This window comes from Salvelinus alpinus, chromosome 13, assembly GCF_045679555.1.
Source record: "Salvelinus alpinus chromosome 13, SLU_Salpinus.1, whole genome shotgun sequence".
NCBI lineage: Eukaryota > Metazoa > Chordata > Actinopteri > Salmoniformes > Salmonidae > Salvelinus > Salvelinus alpinus.
The window spans coordinates 39,202,694-39,209,295 of record NC_092098.1 but is presented as its reverse complement, the minus strand read 5'-3'; positions in this window follow the sequence as shown (position 1 = coordinate 39,209,295).

Genomic DNA, 6,602 nt, shown 5'->3' with positions numbered 1-6,602 from the left:
ATTGAATTATCATGTTGGTCTCAATTGGGCTCCCCTGAATAAATAAAATAAAATGTATATCCTTTGTCTGCACTTGTGGACTGCACTCTTCAATTCAATCCATATGTTTTCAATGGGGTTTAAGTCCGAAGACTGAGATGGCCATTGCAAAATGTTGATTCTGTGGTCAATTAACCATTTCTTTGTGGAATCTTAATGTGTGATTGGGGTTATTGTATTGTTGGAAGATCTACTTGCAGCCAAGTTTCAGCCTCTTGGCAGAGGAAACCAGGTTTTTTGTTAGAATGTCCTGGCACTGGGTAAGTTTCATAATACCATTGAAACTTAACAAGGTCTCCAGGACCAGTGGAAACAAAAAACATCAAAGATCCACCACCATATTTTACAGTAGGTATGGGGTCATTTTCTGCATATGCATCTTTCTTTCGATGCAAAACCTAGCTGGTGTACGTGGCCAAAGAGCTCTATTTTCATGTAATCTGACCATAGCACTGGTTCCAATCCAATTACAATGCAGTTCAGCAAACTCCAGACATTTACATTTGTTGGATGACATGAAAATAGAGCTCTTTGGCCACGCACACCAGTGGTGGGTTTTGCATCGAAAGAAAGCTGCATATGCAGAAAAGAACCCCATACCAGGAGGTGTCAGAGGAAGACCCTAGAAATTGTCAAAAACTCGAGCCACCGAAGTCATAGACTTGGAGTCTGTTTGATTGAGTGTGTGGACAGGTGTCTTTTATACAGGTAACGAGTTCAAACAGGTAATGAGTGGAGAACAGGAGGGCTTCTTAAAGAAAAACTAACAGGTCTGTGAGAGCCGGAATTCTTACTGGTTGGTAGGTGATCAAATACTTATGTCATGCAATAAAATGCAAATTAATTACTTAAAAATCATACAATGTGATTTTCTGGATTTTTGTTTTAGATTCCGTCTCTCACAGTTGAAGTGTACCTATGATAAAAATTACAGACCTCTACATGCTTTGTAAGTAGGAAAACCTGCAAAATCGGCAGTGTATCAAATACTTCTTCTCCCCACTGTACATACACACAGACACAAACACACACACACACACACACACTATATACGCTCACACACACAAACACACATACTGTACATGGATATTGACACCACACACATACACTCACACATAGACATACATTCACACTCTTCTCATACGCTGCTGCTACTCTGTTTATTATCTGTCCTGATTGCCTAGTCACTTTCACCCCTACCTACATATTACCTCAATTACTTCAACTACCTTGTACTCCTGCACATTGATTCGGTACCGGCACTCCTTGTATATAGCCTTGATGTTATTTTATTGTGTTAATCTTACCATTTATGATTGTTTTGCTAATTTGTCTTAACTCTGCATTACAGGGAAAGGGCTAGTAAGTAAGCATTTCCCGATTTTAAAGTCTACACTTGTTGTATTCGGCGCATGTGACAAATACAATTTGATTTGATTTGACTGTAAAATGTGGTGGATCTTTTGATAAGTCAACCCAATTGAACACTTATGGGAGATTCTAGAGCGGCGCCTGAGACAGCGTTTTCCATCAACAAAACACCAAATTATTGAATTTCTCGTGGAAGAATGGTGTCATATTCCTCCAATAGAGTTCCAGACACTTGTAGAATCTATACCAAGGCGCACTGAAGCTGTTCTGGCTCGTGGTCGCCCAAAACCCTATTAAGGCACTTTATGTTGGTGTTTCCTTTATTTTGTCAGTTACCTGTATACATGCACACAAGGCCTATATCTAGTGTGACCCTTGGTTTTAAATGTACAAATGATTCTGAACATGTACAATAATCCACTGCCTGCTTCATTGGGAAAATAATAGTAGAATCAACTTGAACTATGGTAAAAATGATCACTTTGTTTTCACTTCATAGTTATCTTTCCACTGTTTGTCCAGTGAATCGGTTTGGCTGGTTATGGTTGTAATTCCATGCAGGAACCAATTTTTTTACTAAAAAAGCACAAGCAAATTTGTTTGATAAACATTTTTGCCAAGGCAATATATCCCGTTTATGATTTGAAACCACCCAGCAAATGTCTGACGGCTTATTTTCTGCTGCCCAGTCCCACCATTGATGTCCAGCTGTGGCTGACCGTGGCTAGATTAGACCCATTCTGATGGAAGGGGCTGATAAATGTTATCCTTTTGGTCCGGCATCGTGTTTCCCCCGTAAAGGTGTCTCTGCCTCAAGGTGGGAAAAGCTGGCTTCCGTCTCCATGGCAACGGCCTGGCGGCACCGGCAGACAGCTCAGACTGCAGGAATCCTGGTTGATGAAGCGGCATTTATTTTTCTGCCACATTTTGCCCAATTTCACAGGCATTATCCTCAACGCTACTGATTTTAGGAGGCCGTTCCATCGTTTGTCGGATGTTTGTTTTAGTTTTCTTCTGACTCTACAATGGCATTTTATTGGTACCTCTTTATTTGTTTTAGATCACCTCTTAATCTTGCAATGTACATACCATCACAGAGTTAGCCAACAAAAATGTGAAGAATGGCACAAATGCATCCCTTGACATTTTCACATTCAAATAACACTTGATTTAATAACACTTGATCTGTAGAGCTCAAGAAATTACATTTCATTAGTGCAACACTCTAATCAAGGGGGTTATTATATTCACTGAAATGACTGTAAATGTAAGTTTGTGTCTCAGTGAAATTTGCAGGACAATATTGTATTCTGGATTTTATCGCTCATTGATTGAGTGGCAGTGTGTGTGACAGTGTGTGTGGCATCGTCTGTCGGAGGGACACGTTCTCACCCAAGTATGAGGCCAATGACGTCTCAATCAAACTAGCATTTTTGGACAGTCTAGCAGGTTTTTCTCAGGGACGTCAACAGTTAGCATGTTAGCCAGTGGTGCTTCATATAAATTCACCTGGTTTATACTTATGGACTTATTTGCACCCTGTACACATCTGGGAGGTGATGCAGTGTGAATATTTATGGACATTGTGAGCAAACCGACAAATATGTGCCTGTGAGGGAAGTTGTGTTGAGGGATGATGCATTCAGATTGACTTTGACTGCGTGACCGGCAAAGCAATTTAGTTGCTACTTATAAAACATGTATACTGGCATTTCACAGGTTTTAGCAAACAAAGTTGCTGATTCTTATTGTATTGACTCCAACTAACCCTCTTTGAAAAATGACCACTCTGCTAGAACAAAGTTAAACAGTAAGGGCAGCTAACACCCTGCTCTGCCAATTTCTGTGTAAACAAGTTAGCCTTATCTCACCCATTCTCAGGAAAAGTGGGGGTGGGAGGCAAAAAAACAACAGTGGACAAATTGCGTGCCATGTCTGCTGATACCTGATTAATGGGCTCCTAACGATCACCCTGAGGTGGGCCTCACCACCCAACAACTCTGTGCAAATGAGTCCATGAAGGTATCCGAATGATGAACCTGACCTTTTCAAACACACCCTGGTTTAAATGGCCCACACTGAGACTTGCTGGGAAATTTAGGCACTCACACTTCTGGCTCATGCACACACACGCACACAGATGCACACACACGCACACAGATGCACACACACGCACACAGATGCACACACACACACACACACACAGATGCACAAACACACACACACCTCTTCCAATAACATACATACACACACACCTCTTCCACTAACATACATACACAAATCCCTGTCTCACACAGCTACACACAACTCTGTCACATACAGTACACACACCCCAACCAGGGCCCTTATCACTAGGTTGTGTGGGTGACTCACCCATTTCCTGCCGAGCAGAGCCATCTTTGGAGAAGGTAATTAAAGGAGTTCTCACTTGGGCAGTGAAAGTAATCATGGCCTCACAGTTCCTCCTCTCTGGATTTTCCTGGCATACTTTTGGTCATTAATTATGTCATCCCGCTCCCTGACTAATGACTGCTTACTTTTCAAAGTTTGTCTTTAGAGAGGCGCCATATGCTGCTGTGTGGCCCCAGTTCCTCCGAGGAGCTTTTTATTTAGCTCATAATGAGTCCATTAGCAATCCAATTTGTCCAATGAGTGTCACATTGGCATTATTAGCGTCATGATTGTTCTCCTGAACCACTGCCCATGTTTTCGCTTTCAGCTGAACTTTTAGATTAAAGACGGATTAGCAAAGCTATTTAGTCGCAGTAGATATGGTGGCACATGTCTAAACAACATTGGTATTATAGCCAAATACTTGATGTTACTTTAGACAATGGACATTAAAACCATAGTACAGCCTCTTTGGGGCTACGCATTCAAACATAACAAACAATGTTTCATTTAATAATAGACCTAGGAAAGACATTATCATAGTGTAGCTGAGATACCTGTAGCCCAGGGGTATTCAACATAGGAGGCCGCGGAGGTACTGCAGGGGGTCCGCCAAATATATACACGGTACCAGTCAAATTGTTTGGACACACCTACTCATTCAAGGGTTTTTCTTTATTTGTACTATTTTCTACATTGTAGAATAATAGTGAAGACATCAAAACTAAGAAATAATACATATGGAATCATGTAGTAACCAAAAAAGTGTTAAACAAATCAAAATATATTTTATATTTGAGATTCTTCAAAGTAGCCTCCCTTTGCCTTGATGACAAATAAATAAATCTATGACAGTGTCACCAGCAAAGCACCATCCCACCTCCTCCATACTTCACGATGGGAACCACACATCCGTTCACCTACTCTGCGTCTCACAAAGACACGGCGGTTGGGACCAAAAATCTCAAATTTAGACTCCTCAGACCAAAGGACAGATTTCCACCGGTCTAATGTCTATTGCTCGTGTTTCTTGGCCCAAGCAAGTCTCTTCTTCTTATTGGTGTCCTTTAGCAGTGGTTTCTTTGCAGCAATTTGACCATAAAGGCCTGATCCACACAGTCTCCTCTGAACAGTAGATGTTGAGATGTGTCTAACTTGAACCCTGTAAAACATTTATTTGGGCTGCAATTTCTGAGGCTTGTAACTCTAATGAACTTATCTTCTGCAGCAAAGGTAACTCTGGGTCTTCCTTTCTTGTGGCGGAGAGAGCCAGTTTCATCATAGTGCTTGATGGTTTTTGCAACTGCACTTGAAGAAACTTTCAAAGTTCTAGAAAGTTTCCGGATTGACTGACCTTCATGTCTTAAAGTAATGATGGACTGTTGTTTCTCTTTGCTTATTTGAGCTGTTCTTGTCATAATATGGACTTGGTATTTTACCAAATAGGGCTATCTTCTGTATACCACCCCTACCTTGTCACAACAGAACTGATTGTCTGAAACGCATTAAGAAGGAAAGAAATTCCACAAATTCACTTTTAACAAGGCACACCTGTTAATTGAAATGCATTCCAGGGGACTACCTCATGAAGCTGGTTGAGAGAATGCTAAGTGTGTGCAAAGCTGTCATCAAGGCAAAGGGTGGCTACTTTGAAGAATCTCAAATATAAAATATATTTTTTATTTGTTTAACACTTTTTGGTTTACTACATGATTCCATATGTATTATTTCATAGTTTTGATGTCTTCACTATTATTCTACAATGTAGAAAAACTCTTGGATAAGTAGGTGTGTCCAAACTTTTGACTGGTACTGTATATATATATATACATTTTTTTTCTATTTCAATGTTTTTATAAATATCGTTAGCAACAACAGAATAAACTAATGTTGCATTACATACCTACAATAGAAAAGGTGAGAATATCTTTCTAATGATGTCAATTTTATTTATCAACTCCTAATATTGAGCAAATTACACTCATTGGAGCCAATTATACTTACTGGATGGAGTATCTTTGAAAAAGCACCCCGCAAATAGGCTACCAGTGGTTGCTGGTATGCTTTCTTGACTTTCTTACATTTTTGTCAACACATGACTAACCTTCCATTAACCAGCTTAACAGCTGCTCTTTTAACGAAAATGTTTTTGGAGTTACCTTTCAAGCTAATAGGCTATATTAGAGTTTACACTTCCTCTTCCAATTATAATGTCGGGAGGTCAGAATAATGAAAAATGATCTACCAAATCTATTCATTTTAAAATATTGATTACTTCTACATTCCATGTATCATTCACCTGATGATCAGACAAGACGTGACAATATTTTTATTTTGCTAACATGTTGGGGTTCCTGGGTTTCCGGTTTGCCTGGGAAGGGGTCTCTTGGCAGGAAAATGTTGAAGACCCCCTCTGCAGCCCATCTGTAGTCTATACTAGAGTGACAGGAATCAGACCATTAGATCGGGCCCTCTGGTTCACCGCCCTGTCTGGGGTACTTACCCTGCCACCCCTGGCTGATTCTCAGCCTGCCCAGTGTCAGAAAGGAATATACAGTTCATTTGGAAAATATTCAGACCTGTCACATCTGCTCCTGCTCCTCCCCTCTGGCGTCACCAGAGTACTAACCAACGGTCCTGGAATTCATCATTATGCACACCTGGCACTCATTATTACGCGCACCTGTGAATCATTATGATTATTATGATTCATGATTTATTATGATTTATTATTAATCATTATGATTCACACCTGGACTCCATTACCTTCATAATTTCCTCCCCTTTATATGTCACTCTCC